Raw genomic sequence first — 22,854 nt, 5'->3', positions numbered from 1 at the left:
AGGTCTCAAACTCAATTTACCTGGGGGCCACTGGATGCAGAAACTGGGTGAGGCTGGGCCGCAAGAAAAGATTTCTTAAAAAAATCTATCATGCACTTTTTAATGAATTCACCTTCTTTGAATGGCTATTCTGCCCTAGCAACATACTTGCCAACCCTCCTGATTTTTCCGGGAGACTCACGAATTTCAGTGCCCCTCCCGAAAATCTCCCGGGGCAACCATTCTCCTAAATTTGTCCCGATTTTCACCGGGACAATAATATTAAGGACGTGCCGTGATAGCACTGCCTTTAACTTCCTCTACAACCTGTCGTCGCGTCCACTTTTTGGTGGTAGCAGGGGTGTATATTGCAACCCGGAAGAGTTAGGGCTGCATGGGATTCTGGGTATTTGTTCTGTTGTGTTACGGTGCGGATGTTCTCCCGAAATGTGATTGTCATTCTTGTTTGGTGTGGGTTCACAGTGTGGCGCATATTTGTAACCGTGTTAAAGTTGTTTATACGGCCACCCTCAGTGTGACCTGTATGTCTGTTGACCAAGTATGCCTTGCATTCACTTGTGTGTGTGGAAAGCTGTAGATATTATGTGCCTGGGCCGGCACGCAAAGGCAGTGCCTTTTAAGGCAGAGGTCTCAAACTCAATTTACCTGGGGGCCACTGGATGCAGAAACTGGGTGAGGCTGGGCCGCAAGAAAAGATTTCTTAAAAAAATCTATCATGCACTTTTTAATGAATTCACCTTCTTTGAATGGCTATTCTGCCCTAGCAACATACTTGCCAACCCTCCTGATTTTTCCGGGAGACTCACGAATTTCAGTGCCCCTCCCGAAAATCTCCCGGGGCAACCATTCTCCCAAATTTGTCCCGATTTTCACCGGGACAATAATATTAAGGGCGTGCCGTGATAGCACTGCCTTTAACTTCCTCTACAACCTGTCGTCGCGTCCACTTTTTGGTGGTAGCAGGGGTGTATATTGCAGCCCGGAAGAGTTAGGACTGCATGGGATTCTGGGTATTTGTTCTGTTGTGTTTATGTTGTGTTACGGTGCGGATGTTCTCCCGAAATGTGTTTGTCCTTCTTGTTTGGTGTGGGTTCACAGTGTGGTGTATATTTGTAACAGTGTTAAACTTGTTTATACGGCCACCCTCAGTGTGACCTTTATGTCTGTTGACCAAGTACGCATTGCATTCACTTGTGTGTGTGAAAGGCCGTAGATATCATGTGACTGGGCCGGCACGCAAAGGCAATGCCTTTAAGGTTTATTGGCGCTCTGTACTTCTCCCTACGTCCGTGTACACGGACGTAGGGACGGTATAGCTCGGTTGGCAGAGTGGCCGTGCCAGCAACTTGAGGGTTGCAGGTTCGATTCCCGCTTCCGCCATCCTAGTCGCTGCCGTTGTGTCCTTGGGCAAGACACTTTACCCACCTGCTCCCAGTGCCACCCACACTGGTTTAAATGTAACTTAGATATTGGGTTTCACTATGTAAAGCGCTTTGAGTCACTAGAGAAAAGCACCATAGATAGATAGATAGATAGGTCTTTATTGTCATTGCACAAGTACAACGAAACTTAACTCTATTTAACAAAAATGCAACAAACAGTGAAATATGAATGTGAAGGGTAAAAAAAAAAGCCCACCTACAATCTGATACATCACTTATAAGCTTTAGAACTTTGTTGTAAAAATCTCCTTCACGTCTGTCCCTGACACCCACATTTCAGGCTGGCCGCTCTGGAAACACTCTGTGGAAACGCTCCCCACCCACACTACTTGGTGCCTGGTCTGAGCTGCTGAGACTTAGATGACCATAGTAACTAATTAGATGACCATAGTAACTAATTAGATGTCCATAGTAACTAATTGGATGTCCATAGTAACTCATTGGATGTCCATAGTAACTAATTAGATGTCCATAGTAACTAATTAGATGACCATAGCAACTAATTAGATGACCATAGTAACTAATTAGATGACCATAGTAACTAATTAGATGACCATAGTAACTAATTAGATGACCATAGTAACTAGTATATCATGCAAAAGCGCAGATTCCAACCGTTGAAATACTTTGTATTAGGGGTGTAACGGTACACAAAAACTTTGGTTCGGTACGTACCTCGGTTCAGAGGTCACGGTTCGGTTAATTTTCGGTACAGTAAGAAAACAACAAAATATGAATTTTTTGGTTATTTATTTACCAAATTTGTAAACAATGGCATAACATACATATACACACGGGGTCCATTGCCAGGGTTAATGTGGTCAACATATATAAAATAAAAACTAAATAAGATATGGCTCAGAATGGTTTCTTAACAAAACCTTTCTACATATAAGGTTTTTAAAAATGTTGATATCGCAGACGCTCACCCTCATTTAATCGCAGCGGCCAAAATTCCAATTCCATCAATTGTGCAGCCTTACCACAGATGCATGATGGGAGAGTACTGCGTGTATATCAAAGAGTGTGTATATTACGCTCGAAGCAGAGTGCAACACGGCTTACAAAAAAGACTGATCAATCTGGTTGATGCGGTAATGAATCATTCATGACAAACACAGCCGGCGACTTCCTCTCTGGGCTTATCAGCGGCATCAAAGTGATATCACGTCATGATATCTTGAAATCATATTAGTAAGGATCACGCATTAAGTTAGATAAATGCCACACTCCGGCAAATCCGGCATTTATGCAGCACTAATCCCAGGAGTCTATATTTAGGTTTTTTTCCATTTTACTGTAATTCACTTTGACATTATCGGTTATTATTGTTGAATAAACTGAGTCCAGATATCAATCTCTTCAGCTTTTTGTGTTCCATCAGTCCACCTTGTTTTTGTCCATTCCCTGGCGTTGAACATCCATCCATCCATCCATTTTCTACCGCTTATTCCCTTTGGGGTCGCGGGGGGCGCTGGAGCCTATCTCAGCTACAATCGGGCGGAAGGTAGGGTACACCCTGGACAGGTCGCCATCTCATCGCAGGGCCAACACAGATAGACAGACAACATTCACACTCACATTCACACACTAGGGCCAATTTAGTGTTGCCAATCAACTTATCCCCAGGTGCATGTCTTTGGAAGTGGGAGGAAGCCGGAGTACCCGGAGGGAACCCACGCAGTCACGGGGAGAACATGCAAACTCCACACAGAAAGATCCCAAGCCCGGGATTGAACCCAAGACTACTCAGGACCTTCGTATTGTGAGGCCGATGCACTAACCCCTCTGCCACCGAGCTGCTGGCGTTGAACAATTATTCCCAATTACTCATTAGCTTATTGGGCATCTCACCCTTTGATCATCATCCATCCATCCATCCATCCATCCATCTTCTTCCGCTTATCCGAGGTCAGGTCGCGGGGGCAGCAGCCTAAGCAGGGAAGACCCAGACTTCCCTCTCCCCAGCCACTTCGTCCAGCTCCTCCAGGGGGATCCCGAGGCGTTCCCAGGCCAGCCGGGAGAGATAGTCTTCCCAACGTGTCCTGGGTCTTCCCTGTGGCCTCCTACCGGTCGGACGTGCCCGAAACACCTTCCTAGGGAGGCGTTCGGGTGGCATCCTGACCAGATGCCCGAACCACCTCATCTGGCTCCTCTCCATGTGGAGGAGCAGCGGCTTTACTTTGAGCTCAACCCGGATGGCAGAGCTTCTCACCTTATCTCTAAGGGAGAGCCCCGCCACCCGGCGGAGGAAACTCATTTCGGCCGCTTGTACCCGTGATCTTGTCCTTTCGGTCATGACCCAAGCCAGACCATAGGTGAGGATGGGAACGTAGATCGACCGGTAAATCGAGAGCTTTGCCTTCCGGCTCAGCTCCTTCTTCACCACAACGGATCGATACAGCGTCCGCATTACTGAAGACGCCGCACCAATCCGCCTGTCGATCTCACGATTTACTCTTCCCTCACTCGTGAACAAGACTCCGAGGTACTTGAACTCCTCCACTTGGGGAAAGATCTCCTTCCCAACCCGGAGATGGCACTCCACCCTTTCCCGGGCGACAACCATGGACTCGGACTTGGAGGTGCTGATTCTCATCCCAGTCGCTTCACACTCGGCTGCGAACCGATCCAGCGAGAGCTGAAGATCCTGGCCAGATGAAGCCATCAGGACCACATCATCTGCAAAAAGCAGAGACCTAATCCTGCAGCCACCAAACCAGATCCCCTCAACGCCCTGACTGCGCCTAAAAATTCTGCCCATAAAGGTTATGAACAGAATCGGTGACAAAGGGCAGCCTTGGCGGAGTCCAACCCTCACTGGAAACGGGTCCGACTTACTACCGGCAATGCGGACCAAGCTCTGACACTGATTATACAGGGAGCGGACCGCCACAATCAGACAGTCCGTTACCCCATACTCTCTGAGCACTCCCCACAGGACTTCCCGGGGTACACGGTCGAATGCCTTCTCCAAGTCCTTTGATCATTAGTGCATCTTTAATTGATGTATAGTATTTAAGGCTACTCTTTTGGCTGCTGATGTAGGTGGCCACAAGGTTTGATATGGATACCTATGAGTTTCTCCTGTGATTGGGTACTCATCGGGACTGTTAGCGAATGAATTAGAGAACACAGAGTTGAGAGACAGTTGTAATAGCCAATCAGATCACAAGTTGTTGACAGTAGCCTATCTAGGTGTAATGGTCATAGGGGTCCATCTATATACACTATATTGCCAAAAGTGTTTGGCCACATGCCTTGACTCACATATGAACTTGAAGTGCCATCCCATTTCTAACCCATAGGGTTTATTTTTATGTCATTCCACCTTTTGCAGCTATTACAGCTTTAACTCTTCTGGGAAGGCTGTCCACAAGGTTGCAGAGTGTGTCTATAGGAATTTTCCACCATTCTCCCAAAAGCGCATTGGTGAGGTCACACACTGATGTTGGTCGAGAAGTCCCGGATCTCAGTCTCCGTTCTAATTCATCCCAAAGGTGTTCTATCGGGTTCAGGTCAGGACTCTGTGCACACCAGACTCTGTCATCCATGTCTTTATGGACCTTGCTTTGTGCACTGGTGCACAGTCATGTTGGAAGAGGAAGGGGCCCGCTCCAAACTGTTCCCACAAGGTTGGGAGCATGGAATTGTCCAAAATGTTTTGGTATCCTGGAGCATTCAAAGTTCCTTTCACTGGAACTAAGGGGCCATGCCCAACTCCTGAGAAACAACCCCACACCATAATTCCTCCTCCACCAAATTTCTCACTCGGCACAATGCAGTCCGAAATGTACCGTTCTCCTGGCAACCTCCAAACCCAGACTCGTCCATCAGATGCCAGATGGAAAAGTGTCTCCACTGCTCTACAGTGCTTTAAACCACTGTATCCAACGCTTTGCATTGGACTTGGTGATGTATGGCTTAGATGCAGCTGCTCGGCCATGGAAACCCGTTCCACGAAGCTCTCTGCGTACTGTACGTGGGCTAATTGGAAGGTCACATGAAGTTTGGAGCTCTGTAGAAAGTCGGCGACCTCTTTGCACTATGCGCTTCAGCATCCGCCGACCCCTCTCTGTCAGTTTACGTGGCCTACCACTACATGGCTGAGTTGCTGTTGTTCCCAAACTCTTCCATTTTCTTATAATAAAGCCGACAGTTGACTCTGGAATATTTAGGCGCGAGGAAATTTCACGACTGGATTTGTTGCACAGGTGGCATCCTATGACAGTTCCACGCTGGAAATCGGCCCATTCTTTCACAAATGTTTGTAGAAACAGTTTCCATGTGCGTTTCCCACCTAGGCCTTCAGTGATGTCCGACTTCAATGATCGCCTCTCAAAATACCATCATTGATGTCCCCACATGACCATTGCTGAAGAAATATTATACAGAAACATATTTACGCACTACTGTGCATTGAGTCACATCAACAGTATACAAAACGGGTTATTTTCTGGCGCATTTAAAAATCAATTAAAACGCAACAGCAATTAAAACATATCTTATGTGGTACTGTTAAGGGTGTAACGGTACGTGTATTTGTATTGAACCGTTTCGGTACGGGGGGTTCGGAGGTGTACCGAACGAGTTTCCACACGGACATATTAAGTAGCGTACCGCACGTTGTGTAAACTGAGGCACAACACACGGCATGCTAGCAACGACCGGGCTACTTCAACATGCAAAAAAGCCAGAGCTGGAAGACCCTCCTGCCTCGCTAAGATCTAACGTTTGGGAACATTTCGGTTTTGCGGTGGGATACAACAATGGATAACATCGCTTCAACGAAGAGAAAGACGAGCGTGGTACAAACACCGCATTCAAGCAGCCTCTCCTCGGCGAGTCAGGCAGGGCTAAAGCAATAAGAAATGTTTTTATAGCAGCAGATTTAAGACCATATTGCATTAAAAACTAGATTTTGAGCCACTTCTATGGTGGAAGAACAATGAGCCCATATATCCTCTTACTGCCAAGTTAGCCAGGCACTACCTCGCCATACCTGCTACCTCCGTCCCCAGTGAAAGGGTATTTTCCACATAAATAACCAGAAAATGTATATTTTGTTGTTTTCTTACTGTACCGAAAATGAACCGAACCGTGACCTCTAAACCGAGGTACGTACCGAACCCAAATTGTTGCGTACCGTTACACCCTTAGATAGTACTAGTGCAAAATAAGACAACGCTATATAAGACAACACTATAAAGAAATGTTGTCATGACAACGTTTTATGGTTTGTGAAACCTTTCATCTATTTGATGAACATGCAATAAAGACACGTGTAACCCTCTACAATATGATATCAAATTAACACTAAAGCTGGTCCGCCAATTATATATTGCAGCGGTGCCGCGGTAACACCGCATTCACCGCTAATTCTAATACTTGCCAACCCTCCCGGGAGTCTTCCAAACTTCAGCACGCACACACAATTGAATGCAACGCATACTTCATCAACAGCAATACAGGTTACACTGAGGGTAGCCAAATAAAAAACTTTAACACTGTTAGAAATATACGCCACACTGTGAATCCACACCAAACAAGAATGACAAACACATTTCGGGCGAACATCCGCACCGTAACACAACATAAACACAACAGAACAAATACCCAGAATCCTTTGCAATTCTTCCGGGACGCTGCAAGGTGTGTGTGTGTGTGGGGGGGGGGTTGGTGGTTAGGGTTAGGGTTAGGGGGTTAGGGTTAGGGTTAGGGGGTTAGGGTTAGGGGGTTAGGGGGTTAGGGTTAGGGTTAGGGGGGGTTGGTGGTAGCGGGGGTGTATTTTGTAGCGTCCCAGAAGAGTTATAATAAATGATAAATGGGTTATACTTGTATTAGCGCTTTTCTACCTTCAAGGTACTCAAAGCGCTTTGACAGTATTTCCACATTCACCCATTCACACACACATTCACACACTGATGGCGGGAGCTGCCATGCAAGGCGCTAACCAGCAGCCATCAGGAGCAAGAGGTGAAGTGTCTTGCCCAAGGACACAACAGACGTGACTAGGATGGTAAAAGGTGGGGATTGAACCCCAGCAACCAGCAACCCTCCGATTGCTAGTTAGTGCTGCAAAGGATTCTGGGTATTTGTTCTGTTGTGTTTATGTTGTGTTACGGTGTGGATGTTCTCCCGAAATGTGTTTGTCATTCTTGTTTAGTGTGGATTTACAGTGTGGCGGATATTTCTAACAGTGTTAAAGTTTTTTATACTGGCACCCTCAGTGTAACCTGTATCGCTGTTGATGAAGTATGCGTTTAATTCGCTCGTGTGTGCGTACAGAAGCCGCACATATCTTGTGACTGGGTCTGAACGATGTTAGAATGGATGAAAAGCGGACGTGACGATAGCTCGTAGAGTACGTTAAAGGCAGTGCATTTAAGGCACGCCCCCAAGACTGTGGTCCGGGTGGACGAGAAATAATGACTGATGAACACCTTCGTTCGATAATGAAGGTTGCCTCAGCTCAAAGCCTGAGCCCCGACATTAATGTACTAGCATCCAAGAAAAGATGGCAGGTATCTGGCTTGGGCACATCAGATTAGATCAGTGTGTTGCAAACTGAGCAGTTTAAAGTCCTGAATGGTTGGTTTATTCATTATTTTATTTTCAAATTTATTAGCTTGTGGAAAAAGTGAATGTTGATATTTACCTCAGAAGGCTGCAAATAGAAAAGAGGCATTCTATTTTTATTTAAATTGTATTTGATATGCCATTGATATTTTTTAATTATTATTATTATTATTTGAAACTTGATTTTGCATGTCATTATAAAGTTATATAAGCCTTGCTTGTTCAATATTCAATGCAAAACTTGTTTGGGTCCCTATTAAAAGGTTAATTTGTTCAACCTTGGCCCGCGGCTTTGTTCAGTTTTAAATTTTGGCTCACTCTGTATTTGAGTTTGACACCCCTGCTCTATAGGCATGTAGACTATAGATTAGTCCAGGTCCAGATTAAAAATCACAGAATTTAAAGTTCTCAGATTTGGATTAGACTTGCACACTGAAGGATGTGTGAAACTCATAAAAATGCAATAAAGACACATGAAATTTAAAAAAAAACTGTTTTTAAACCTTCCTGGTCTGTGGGATAGTTTGGTCCAGATTTGAGAGGTCTAAATCAGTGGTTCTCAAACTTATTTCACCAAGTCCCGCCTTAGAAAACATTTGGCTATCCGAGTCCCACCATAATGATGTCAGGACTTGATCTTGGGAGTTTGATTTTCCGAGATGCAACGGAAAGTTGGCACGGGCGAGACGGGAATGAAGGTACATGATTTATTTATTAACTATAAATCCAAAAAAAAGATCAAACAAAAAGCGCGCACAGTGGCGGAGAATAAACTATGAACAATTAAACAAAACTTGCAAACTATGGCTTGAATAAAGAAAACTTACTTGGCATGGACAAAAAAGGAGCAGCGTGAACATGGACATGAAAAAATGGACAGAGCATAAATGTGGTGTGAGGTCGTCAGGACGAACAACAGAAAATGAATGAACTTAAATACTATGGACATGATTAGTGAAAGCAGGTGCGTGACGTGACAGGTGAAAACTAATGGTTGCTATGGTGACAAACAAGAGTGCACAATGAGTCCAAACGTGGAACAGGTGAAACTAATGGGGTAATCATGGAAACAAGACAAGGGAGTGAAAAGACAGAAACTAAAGAGTCCTATAACTAAACAAAAACATGACTTAACACAAAACATGATTACACAGACATGACAAATGATCAACATTAAAATACAGTATTGCAGTAGGGCTAAGTATTCATTAAAAACAAGGCAGTGTTTTTTATTAAGCAAATATATTGTGACTACACAGTTTGAACAGTAACACTGTGTTTGAATATTGGGGGGAAAACTGTTTTAATTAAGTGATTATTTGGCGTATACCACTAGAACAGGGATATCAAACTGGTTTTCACTGAGGGCCACATGGCTGCCATCAGAGGGCCGCTTGTAACAGCAAATAATGTATGAATTTGCCTCTGGATTTCATTATTAATTATGCAAATTGTTTTGAGTAGACTGTCGATTTTACAGTAAAGACTTTACATTTACAAAATGTTACTGTAAAATATAGTTATTTTAATTTCTTACATTTTACAGTAAATATAAAAACAGCACCACTATTTTGTTTTTTGTTTTTTACAGAAAAAGAATTTTACTATTTTAATTTTTACAACATTATACTGTTAATGGAAAAACAGTACAAGTTCCTTTTTTATTCTGGAAACTTAGCCGCCAGTTTTTTCCACCGTAAAAACAAATGTATAATTTTTCCATTTACAAACCCCGTTTCCATATGAGTTGGGAAATTGTGTTAGATGTAAATATAAACGGAATACAATGATTTGCAAATCATTTTCAACCCATATTCAGTTGAATATGCTACAAAGACAACATATTTGATGTTCAAACTCATAAACTTTTTTTTTTTTTTTGCAAATAATAATTAACTTAGAATTTCATGGCTGCAACACGTGCCAAAGTAGTTGGGAAAGGGCATGTTCACCACTGTGTTACATGGCCTTTCCTTTTAACAACACTCCGTAAACGTTTGGGAACTGAGGAGACACATTTTTTAAGCTTCTCCGGTGGAATTCTTTCCATTCTTGCTTGATGTACAGCTTAAGTTGTTCAACAGTCCGGGGGTCTCCGTTGTGGTATTTTAGGCTTCATAATGCGCCACACATTTTCAATGGGAGACAGGTCTGAACTACAGGCAGGCCAGTCTAGTACCCGCACTCTTTTACTATGAAGCCACGTTGATGTAACACGTGGCTTGGCATTGTCTTGCCGAAATAAGCAGGGGCGTCCATGGTAACGTTGCTTGGATGGCAACATATGTTGCTCCAAAACCTGTATGTACCTTTCAGCATTAATGGTGCCTTCACAGATGTGTAAGTTACCCATGTCTTGGGCACTAATACACCCCCATACCATCACAGATGCTGGCTTTTCAACTTTGCGCCTATAACAATCCGGATGGTTCCTTTCCTCTTTGGTCCGGAGGACACGACGTCCACAGTTTCCAAAAACAATTTGAAATGTGGACTCGTCAGACCACAGAACACTTTTCCACTTTGTATCAGTCCATCTTAGATGAGCTCAGGCCCAGCGAAGCCGACGGCATTTCTGGGTGTTGTTGATAAACAGTTTTCACCTTGCATAGGAGAGTTTTAACTTGCACTTACAGATGTAGCGACCAACTGTAGTTACTGACAGTGGGTTTCTGAAGTGTTCCTGAGCCCATGTGGTGATATCCTTTACACACTGATGTTGCTTGTTGATGCAGTACAGCCTGAGGGATCGAAGGTCACGGGCTTAGCTGCTTACGTGCAGTGATTTCTCCAGATTCTCTGAACCCTTTGATGATATTACAGACCGTAGATGGTGAAATCCCTAAATTCCTTGCAATAGCTGGTTGACAAAGGTTTTTCTTAAACTGTTCAACAATTTGCTCACGCATTTGTTGACGAAGTGGTGACCCTCGCCCCATCCTTGTTTGTGAATGACAGAGCATTTCATGGAATCTACTTTTATACCCAATCATGGCACCCACCTGTTCCCAATTTGCCTGTTCACCTGTGGGATGTTCCAAATAAGTGTTTGATGAGCATTCCTTCCACTTTATCAGTATTTATTGCCACCTTTCCCAACTTCTTTGTCACGTGTTGCTGGCATCAAATTCTAAAGTTAATGATTATTTGCAAAAAAGAAAAAAGGTTTATCAGTTTGAACATCAAATATGTTGTCTTTGTAGCATATTCAACTGAATATGGGTTGAATATGATTTGCAAATCATTGTATTCCGTTTATATTTACATCTAACACAATTTCCCAACTCATATGGAAACGGGGTTTGTACAGTAATACATAAAAATATGGCAGCTCAGTCAACAAAATTTTAACGCCAAAAAATAGTAGTCAATTTACAGTAATATGCTGTAGTATACCGTAAAATTCATTGTCATTTTTACTAATGTGATGGGTAGTTTGCTCTAAAATCATAAGTCAAACAGATATTCAAGTATTTATTTTTATTTAGACAACAAATATTCAGAAAGTATGATGATATACTGTCATATTTCTTGCAATAATGAATACTATTAAAGTATAAAAGGTATGCAATTTCAAGCAGTACATATGATTTTTCCGTCAAAATGAAAAAAAATCAATTACATTTAGTCAGGGCTGGGCGATATGGACGAAAAAGTATATCTCGATACATTTTTACTTAAAGGGGAACATTATCACAATTTCAGAAGGGTTAAAACCATTAAAAATCAGTTCCCAGTGGCTTATTTTATTTTTCGAAGTTTTTTTCAAAATTTTACCCATCACGCAATATCCCTAAAAAAAGCTTCAAAGTGCCTGATTTTAACCATCGTTATATACACCCGTCCATTTTCCTGTGACGTCACATAGTGATGCCAACACAAACAAACATGGCGGATAGAACAGCAAGGTATAGCGACATTAGCTCGGATTCAGACTCGGATTTCAGCGGCTTAAGCGATTCAACAGATTACGCATGTATTGAAACGGATGGTTGTAGTGTGGAGGCAGGTAGCGAAAACGAAATTGAAGAAGAAACTGAAGCTATTGAGCCATATCGGTTTGAACCGTATGCAAGCGAAACCGACGAAAACGACACGACAGCCAGCAACACGGGAGAAAGCGAGGACGAATTTGGCGATCGCCTTTTAACCAACGATTGGTATGTGTTTATTTAACAACTATGAACTAGGTTTACAGCATATGAAATACATTTTTTGCAACAACATGCACTTTGAGAGTGCAAACAGCCCAATTTTTCATCAATTAATATATTCTGTAGACATACCCTCATCCGCGCTCTTTTCCTGAAAGCTGATCTGTCCAGTTTTGGAGTTGATGTCAGCAGGCCAGGGAAGCTAGGGTCGATAGGGGGTTTAGCTCGCTCGTCTGCGGGAACAAACTGCCGCCATTGCTTGCCGTGCTACCGAGGTCCTTTGTCCCTGAATTGCTCACACACTCCGGCAGATTCAATGGGGGTCTGGCGGCAGATTTCTTTGACTTTATCGTTGGAAATGCATCTGCTTTGAGTGTCGCAGGATATCCACACATTCTTGCCATCTCTGTCGTAGCATAGCTTTCGTCGGTAAAGTGTGCGGAACAAACGTCCAATTTCTTGCCACTTTCGCATCTTTGGGCCACTGGTGCAACTTGAATCCGTCCCTGTTCGTCTTGTTACACCTTCCGACAACACACCGACGAGGCATGATGTCTCCAAGGTACGGAAAACAGTCGAAAAAACGGAAAATAACAGTGCTAGAAAGGCGTTTAATTCGCCAAAATTCACCCATTTAGAGTTCGGAAATCGGTTAAAAAAATATATGGTCTTTTTTCTGCAACATCAAGGTATATATTGACGCTTACATAGGTCTGGTGATAATGTTTCCCTTTAAACTCTAATCTTACTTTAATCACGATATATTTTTGGTGAAAGTATACATATAAAGATATTCATTTTTGAGCGATATTCAGTGAAATTGAAGTGAATGACAACTGGACTGTAAACAGTCCCTGGCACTTGTATTAATAGTTAGTCAAGATGGGTATTAACAGCACATAAAAGAAACTGTTTAAAAAGTACAGAATTACATAACATATATAAAATAGACAAATATTATTTATACGTAAAATAAATAACATAGCCGTGCAAATAATACAACATGTATCAAACTCGGATAAAAAATAATTTTGCAGGCAGGCACTTTCAATCAATCAATCAATCAATCAATGTTTATTTATATAGCCGTAAATCACAAGTGTCTCAAAGGGCTGCACAAGCCACGCTGGTTCAATGACCCGCCCTATCTCGCCTCTGATTGGCCTGTCCCTAACCAATCGTGACTCAGCATAGTAAACAACCAACCAATCATGGATGTTCTTATACGTGCAAGCACGTCTTGGAAGGACGTAGGGGAGGGGTTTAGTAGCCCATGGGGGGGGAGCGGGGAGAACAAGGAACACAACAAATAAGCGCCGTTTGGTCATTTTAACGTGAAATAAATGTTATCGATATTACTTATTATTTTTTTAATTCATGTCTTGTTTAAAAATATATCGATATGTCTTACAAACTCGATATATCGCCCAGCCATTCAATTAGTGAGAAAATATCAAGTACTTTATTGACATATATTATTTCCAGGTGTTTGCGGGCCAGATTAAAATGACGTCGCGGGCCAGATCCTTGAGTTTGACACTTGTGCACTACCACAAGAGGTACCCGTACCACAGTTTGAGAATACCTGGTCCAAATTCAGTGATTTTTAACCTGGACCTGTGCTAATCTGGTATACATGCTTATAACAAATTATATGTCTTTATTGCATTTTTACTAATAGATTAAAAAGTTGTAATAATTTTTTTTTACTAATGTTTTTTACTACTTTTACTTTACTACCTTTGAGACACTCGTGATTTAGGGCTATATAAGTAAACTTTGATTGATTGATTGACTAATGATTCTATAAACATATTTTGGTATCGTTGAGGTTTTTTTTGTTATTTTTTTAATTTTTTTTACATTTCAAGAAAAAAAGTCAGTTTGGTACTATCACCATTTGAAGTTAGCCTTGTAATTTTTTTTGTAATTTTGCACTTCAAAATAATCATTTTGCCATTCATTTGTTTTAGTGCAAAACATTTATCAAATTCAATTTAATAAAAAAAAGTATGAAAGTCGTTTCACATAAATCAAGAGTCTCCAAACTTTTTCCAGCAAGAAAAGTTGAAGGGTCTCGGGGCCACTTTGTACTTTTTTGTACATTCAAGACCCGAAAACCTGTTACATGCCAGTTATTATTCGCGCCGTCACCTGTCCCTGGTTGCCAATCAGGATGCTTTTGGGGACTGGATTATTTTGCTTTGTACCTCAACGTTGTACCTTTGTACACTTCATACGTCTCTTTTCCATTTGTGCACCTGCTTTTCTCTGGTAAAGAAGACTTATTTTTTACACTTGCCTGCCGTCTCTGCATCCCGGAGTGCATACATAAAACAAAACGTAACAAAAAACTAGTACAATGTAGTTCAATCAATTATTCATCTTATAATTAGTCTTTATTAGGGATGTCTGATAATATCAGACTGCCGATATTATCGGCTGATAAATGCTTTAAAATGTAATATCGGACATTATCGGTATCAGTTTCAAAATTATTGGTATCGGTTCCAAAAAGTAAAATTTCTGACTTTTTATAACGCCGCTGTGCCAATAAACCTTAAAGGCACTGCCTTTGCGTGCCGGCCCGGTCACATATCTACGGCTTTTCATACACACAAGTGAATGCCAAGCATACTTGGTCATCAGCCATACAGGTCACACTGAGGGTGGCGGTATAAACAACTTTAACACTGTTACAAATATGCGCTACACTGTGAACCCACACCAAACAAGAATGACAAACACATTTCGGGAGAACATTCGCACCGTAACACAACATAAACACAACAGAACAAATACCCAGAACCCCTTGCAGCACTAACTCTTCCGGGACGCTACAATATACACCCCGCTCACCTCAACTTCCTCATGCTCTCTCAGGGAGAGCATGTCCCAAATTCCAAGCTGCTGTTTTGAGGAATGTTAAAAAAAATAATGCACTTTGTGACTTCAATAATAAATATGGCAGAGCCATGTTGTCATTTTTTTCCATAACTTGAGTTGATTAATTTAGGAAAACTTTGTTATATTGTTTAATGCATCCAGCGGGGCATCACAACAAAATAAGCAATAATAATGTGTTAATTCCACGACTGTATATATCGGTACCTGTTGATATCGGAATCGGTAATTAAGAGTTGGACAATATCGGAATATCGGCAAAAAAGCCATTATCGGACATCTCTAGTCTTTATCAATACTTATTTTTATTAATATTTAGCTTTCGCAAACCCAAAATCTTACCATATCTTGCAAGAAATGTGTACATATGTTCGTCAAACACAGGTCAACAGCAATTTTGGTTTTCAGTAGGGATGTCCGATAATGGCTTTTTTGCCGATATCCGGTATTCCGATATTGTCCAACTCTTAATTACAGATACTGATATCAACCGATACCGATATATACAGTCGTGGAATTAACACATTATTATGCCTAATTTGGTCAACCAGGTATGGTGAAGATCAATCAATCAATCAATCAATGCTTATTTATATAGCCCTAAATCGCAAGTGTCTCAAAGGGCTGCACAAGCCACAACGACATCCTCGGTACAAAGCCCACATATATATATATATATATATATAGATAAGGTCCTTTTTAAAAAAAATAAAATGAAATAAAATAAGATAAATAAATTAAAAACATGTTCTTAAATAAACAATAAAGTAAAACAATATAAAAACAGTTACATAGAAACTAGTAATGAAAATGAGTAAAATTAACTGTTATCCCCTCAACTCCCCCCAAAATAGATTAAATCGCTGGAATAAAAAAGACAATATAACAAACATACATAAACGTGGATGCATGTGAAAAAGTGCAATATATTTATCTGTACAGTAACCTATTTATTTATTTATATATGCACCTTATTGCTTTTCCTGCACTACCATGAGCTTATGTAACGAAATTTCGTTCTTATCTGTACTGTAAAGTTCAAATTTGAATGACAATAAAAAGGAAGTCTAAGTCTAAAGGTTATTACTAGAGATGTCCGATAATATCGGTCTGCCGATATTTTCGGCCGATAAATGCGTTAAAATGTAATATTGGAAATTATCGGTATCGTTTTTTTATTATCGGTATCGTTTTTTTTGTGTTTTTTTTACTTTTTTTATTAAATCAACATAAAAAACACAAGATACACTTACAATTAGTGCACCAACCCAAAAAAAACTCCCTCCCCATTTACACTCATTCACACAAAAGGGTTGTTTCTTTCTGTTATTAATATTGTGGTTCCTACATTATATATCAATATATATCAATACAGTCTGCAAGGGATACAGTCCGTAAGCACACATGATTGTGCGTGCTGCTGGTCCACTAATAGTACTAACTTTTAACAGTTAATTTGACTAATTTCCATTAATTACTAATTTCTATGTAACTGTTTTTACATTGTTTTACTTTCTTTTTTATTCAAGAAAATGTTTTTAATTTATTTATCTTATTTTATTTTATTAATTTTTTTTAAAAGTACCTTATCTTCACCATACCTGGTTGTCCAAATTAGGCATAACAATGTGCTAATTCCACGATTGTATATATTGGTTTCGATGGTGCACTAATTGTAAGTGTATCTTGTGTTTTTTATGTTGATTTAATTTTTTTTTTTTTAATGTAAAAAAAAAATGTAAAACCCGATACCGTTAATTAAAAAAACGATACCGATAATTTCCGATATACATTTTTTTTAAGCAATTATCTCTAGTTTTCAGGTCCCATTTTGGGGGAATTTGTTCTGGTTCCATTTTTCCTAAGCACAAATTGTATTTTGTCGGCGTCGCGGGCCAATTAAAAACGAGCTGCGGGGGCCGCAAATTCAGCGCCTCTCCCGAAAACCTCCCGGGACAAATTTTCTCCCGAAAATCTCCTGAAATTCATGCGGACCTGAGTGACGTGTCGACAGCCTGTTTTCACGTCCGCTTTCCCACAATATAAACAGCGTGCCTGCCCAATCACGTTATAACTGTAGAATGATCGAGGGCAAGTTCTTGGTTTCTTATGTGGGTTTATTGTTAGGCAGTTTCATTAACGTCCTCCCAGCACGGTAACAACACACAACAACAGCAGTCACGTTATCGTCTACCGTAAAGCAGTTCGTCTGCCGTAAACAGCAATGTTGTGACACTCTTAAACAGGACAATACTGCCATCTACTGTACATGCATATGTGACAATAACATCTAGGGCTTTTAGAGAGTGCAGTGCACAACTGCGCACACAACAAGGAGACGAAGCGGAATGCATCATCAGAGAGGGTGTTCAGCATGGTTAGAAAAATAGTGAGAGAATAGAACAAGGATGGACAATTCAACCCTTAACTCAACAATGAGTGTTATGTGTGTGTATTAGAGATGCGCGGTTTGCGGGCACAACCGCGGAGTCAGCGGATTATCCGCGGAGTCCGCGGATTGTCCGCGGATTATCCGCGGATCGGGCGGATGAAATTTAAAACAATTAGATTTTATCCGCGGGTCGGGTCGGGCGGTTGAAATTTAAAAAAATTAGATTTGAAATAGATTCAGGCGGGTGGCAGTTAAACCAATTCGGAAATATATATACATAGTTAAATGTTGTTACCCACATACGAAAAACGAGCAGGCACCTGCAGCATATGCCACAACAGAAGAAAAAAAAAGAAAAGAGATGGACACTTTTACGGAGCGGAGAAGGCCCCCGACGCCTCGCCGGGGTCCGGGACCGAGGCCCCTTCCCCTGAGAGGGCCCCACCGGGAGCCGTAGCTGAGGCGATCCGCGAGAAGGGCCCGACGCACGTCCAGGGTCACCACCGCGCCCACCGCACCGACACCCCGCCTCGTCCGCCTTCGCCGCGGCCGGCGTCACGCGCAGCAGGTAAGCAGCTTACCTGGCCGCCACCCCCGTGGCTGGGGGCTCGTAACAGGTGTCACTCCGCGCGCTCCGCCCGCGCAGCTTACCTGCCCGCCACCCCCGTTGCCGGGGGCGCGTAACAGGGGTCACTCCGCGGTGGACGGTGGCCATGGAAGTCGGAACCCGCTAAGGAGTGTGTAACAACCCACCTGCCGAATCAACTAGCCCTGAAAATGGATGGCGCTGGAGCGTCGGGCCCATACCCGGCCGTCGCCGGCAGCGAGAGCCGCGAGGGCTAGGCCGCGACGAGTAGGATGGCCGCCGCGGTGCGCGCTGAAGCCTCGGGCGCGAGCCCGGGTGGAGCCGCCGCGGGTGCAAGGGACATCGCACCTCCACGCACTTGGAGGTGCGCTCAGCGCTGCTCCCAGATGATTGCGCACTGGTGTGCGGCTGGGCCGTGACAGCGTGGCACGCATTGAATGTCTCTGCTGCATTGGATCAGTCTCCTTTCTTTAACAGGCAAAAGCTTTATAACCTCACTAATGCCTTGCATCGTCTATATTAGATATATAACTGCGGGCGGGTGCTGGCGGGTGCGGTTTTGATTAAATGTTAGTTCGGGTGGATGCGGATGGTTGACGACTTTTGTGATGCGGTTGCGGATGAAATAATTGCCTATCCGTGCATCTCTAATATATATATATATATATATATATATATATATATATATATATATGAAATACTTGACTTGGTGAATTCTAGCTGTAAATATACTCCTCCCCTTTTAACCACGCCCCCAACCCCCCGAAATCGGAGGTCTCAAGGTTGGCAAGTATGGTCGCGGGCCAATTAAAAACGAGCTGCGGGGCCCCCGGGCCACACTTTGGACACCCCTGACATAAATGGGGGGGTGAAAGTGTGGAGAAAAAAACTGAAATAAATTATTCAAAACCAAATCTGCTTACGGCGCCATTTTTTTGCCAGGGGGCGGCCCGTGTTGACAATGTGTCAACACGCCGAACAGGAAGTGACTGCGTGAGGGCTTTTATTGTATAGACAACAAACAACGCTGTTTTTGTTTTTGTTTTTTTGGCTCTCAAAATGTGCGTGGAATACGTACCGTGGGTACAAACGCGTGCTTTGATGTGACAATATGTTTCATTTCCGATGGCACAAAATGACAACCGGGAGGGCTGTTGCGTCACTCACAGCCGCTGACGTCATCGTGTCCGTTAATAATCCGCACTAGCTCGATATGATCACAAAGAGTTCGGACCACCCGGTATTACCGGGATGTGTAGTCGGTGTCCTCCGGAGCGGAGGACCGCAGTGTGGATGCTTAGAAGGACCCCACGCACGCACATCGCATCCACGCACTCCCTTCCCCGCCCTTTTTTTCCCCCTCCTCCGCACTCCTTACCTCTCGGATGGACGTTGTCTCGGATATTAATCCATGATCCTCGCCTTCTTCCCGGCGTCTCCCACGGAACCGAATCGGTGTATTTCCCGCACCCGCGGAGCAGTCAGGTGGAGAAACCGAACCTCTCCCGCCCTCCTTCTCGCGTCTTCTCCCTCGTCCCCCTCGCCCACCCCCCCACGCTTCGCGCGTGATCAAAATATGCGCTAGAACGCGAGCCCGTTGTGTTTCCGGTCGTCCTCCCGGCAGCACAACACAACACGACACGGCGGCGCTCGCGTAATGTTGTCCACGCACGACACGCACGCACGCACAGGCGCAGAGCGGCGCCGCTCGGAGTCATTTAAAGAGATAGGATGGAGGCAGCTGTGCCCACTGCCGCGCGCCTTATGTAACCCGAGCGTGGCGGCGGTGGCGGTGATGGAGCTCCACGCAGTCCAGACGGACACGACTCCCTGCGTGCACGCCATATGTCTGCGCGACGTGCACACGGGGCCAGTGGCGTGCATATGATGGAAAGGCCCTAAACAAGATTTTGTGAAGGCCCTATTATGCTTTGTTTATTATTATTATTATTAGAGATGTCCGATAATGGCTTTTTTTGCCGATATTCCGATATTGTCCAACTCTTAATTACCGATTCCGATATAAACCGATACCGACACATACAGTCGTGTGGAATTAACACATTATTATTAGAGATGTCGGATAAATGCTCTAAAATGTAATATCGGAAATAATCGGTGTCGGGTTTTTTTTATTATCGGTATCGGTTTTATTTATTTTATTTTTTTAAATCAACATAAAAAACACAAGATACACTTACAATTAGTGCACCAACCCAAAAAAAACTCCTTCCCCCATTCACACAAAAGTAGGGATGTTCGATAATGGCTTTTTTGCCGATATCGGATATTTCGATATTGTCCAACTCTTAATTACCAATTCCGATATCAACCGATACCGATACATACAGTCGTGTAGAATTAACACATTATTATTAGAGATGTCGTATAAATGCTCTAAAATGTAATATCGGAAATAATCGGTGTCGGGTTTTTTTTATTATCGGTATCGGTTTTATTTATTTTTTTATTTTTTTATTTTTATTTTTTATTAAATCAACATAAAAACCACAAGATACCCCCCCCCCCCCCCCCCCCCCCCCCCCCCCCCCCCCCCCATTTACACTCATTCACACAAAAGTAGGGATGTCCGATAATGGCTTTTTCGCCGATATTTCGATATTGTCCAACTCTTAATTACCGATTCCGATATAAACTGATACCGATATATACAGTCGTGTGGAATTAACACATTATTATTCGAGATAAATTGGATAAATGCTCTAAAATATAATATCGGAAATTATCGGTATCGTTTTTTTTTTATTATCGGTATCGTTTTTTTAAATGTATTTATTTTTTTTTATTTTATTTTTTTTAAATCAACATAAAAAACACAAGATACACTTACAATTAGTGCACCAACCCCCCAAAAAACTCCCTCCCCCATTTACACTCATTCACACAAAAGTAGGGATGTCCGATAATGGCTTTTTTGCCGATATCCGATATTCCGATATTGTCCAACTCTTAATTACCGATTCCGATATAAACCGATAACGATACATACAGTCGTGTGGAATTAACACATTATTATTAGAGATGTCGTATAAATGCTCTAAAATGTAATATCGTAAATTATCGGTATCAGCGTTTTTTTTTTTAGCGGTATCGGTTTTATTTATTTATTTTAAAAAAATGTTTTTAAATCAACATAAAAAACACAAGATACACTTACAATTAGTGCACCAACCCAAAAAAACTTCCTCCCCCATTTACACTCATTCACACCAAAGTAGGGATGTCCGATAATGGCTTTTTCGCCGGTATCCGATATTCCGATATTGTCCAACTCTTAATTACCGATTCCGATATAAACTGATACCCATATATACAGTCGTGTGAAATTAACACATTATTATTAGAGATGTCGGATAAATGCTCTAAAATGTAATATCGGAAATTATCGGTATCGGTTTTTTATTATCGGTATCGGTTTTTATTATCGGTATCTGTTTTATTTATTTATTTATTTATTTATTCATTTATCTTTTTTAAATCAACATAAAAACCACAAGATACACTTACAATTAGTGCACCAACCCCCCAAAAAACTCCCTCCCCCATTTACACTCATTCACACAAAAGTAGGGATGTCCGATAATGGCTTTTTTGCCGATATCCGATATTCCGATATTGTCCAACTCTTAATTACCGATTCCGATATAAACCGATAACGATACATACAGTCGTGTGGAATTAACACATTATTATTAGAGATGTCGTATAAATGCTCTAAAATGTAATATCGTAAATTATCGGTATCAGCGTTTTTTTTTTTAGCGGTATCGGTTTTATTTATTTATTTTAAAAAAATGTTTTTAAATCAACATAAAAAACACAAGATACACTTACAATTAGTGCACCAACCCAAAAAAACTTCCTCCCCCATTTACACTCATTCACACCAAAGTAGGGATGTCCGATAATGGCTTTTTCGCCGGTATCCGATATTCCGATATTGTCCAACTCTTAATTACCGATTCCGATATAAACTGATACCCATATATACAGTCGTGTGAAATTAACACATTATTATTAGAGATGTCGGATAAATGCTCTAAAATGTAATATCGGAAATTATCGGTATCGGTTTTTTATTATCGGTATCGGTTTTTATTATCGGTATCTGTTTTATTTATTTATTTATTTATTTATTCATTTATCTTTTTTAAATCAACATAAAAACCACAAGATACACTTACAATTAGTGCACCAACTCAAAAAAAACCTCCCTCCCCCATTTACACTCATTCACACAAAAGTAGGGCTGTCCGATAATGGCTTTTTTGCCGATATCCGATATTCCGATATTGTCTAACTCTTAACTACTGATTCCGATATAAACCGATACCGATATATACAGTCGTGTGGAATTAACACATTATTATTAGAGATGTCGGATAAATGCTCTAAAATGTAATATCGGAAATTATCAGTATCGTTTTTTTTTTTTATTATCGGTATCGGTCTTAATTATTTTTTTATTTATTTTTTTAAATCAACATAAAAAACACAAGATACACTTACAATTAGTGCACCAACCCAAAAAACCTCCCTCCCCCATTTACACTCATTCACACAAAAGTAGGGATGTCCGATAATGGCTTTTTTGCCGATATTCCGATATTGTCCAACTCTTAATTACCGATTCCGATATAAACCGATACCGATATATACAGTCGTGTGGAATTAACACATTATTATTAGAGATGTCGGATAAATGCTCTAAAATGTAATATCGGAAATTATCGGTATCGGGGTTTTTTATTATCGGTATCGGTTTTATTTATTTAT

At 41.7% G+C, this 22,854-nt stretch overlaps 1 protein-coding gene across 1 annotated transcript in view; it reads right to left on the bottom strand.

Moving 5' to 3' along the window:
* The window catches only part of fbxl16 (F-box and leucine-rich repeat protein 16), a 101,258-nt gene extending 81,653 nt beyond the window's left edge, over nucleotides 1–19,605 (bottom strand). Inside the window, exon 1 of the mRNA XM_061973775.2 lies at nucleotides 19,436–19,605. The gene's annotated coding sequence lies outside the window, so the exon portion shown is untranslated. The remainder of the gene's footprint in view (nucleotides 1–19,435) is intronic.
* Between the last annotated feature and the right edge of the window lie 3,249 nt (nucleotides 19,606–22,854).

Source organism: Nerophis lumbriciformis, linkage group LG22 (genome assembly GCF_033978685.3).
Source record: "Nerophis lumbriciformis linkage group LG22, RoL_Nlum_v2.1, whole genome shotgun sequence".
NCBI classification, from domain to species: Eukaryota; Metazoa; Chordata; class Actinopteri; order Syngnathiformes; family Syngnathidae; genus Nerophis; species Nerophis lumbriciformis.
Note: the sequence above shows the minus strand (reverse complement) of the source record. Positions and strands in the feature narration are given on the sequence as shown.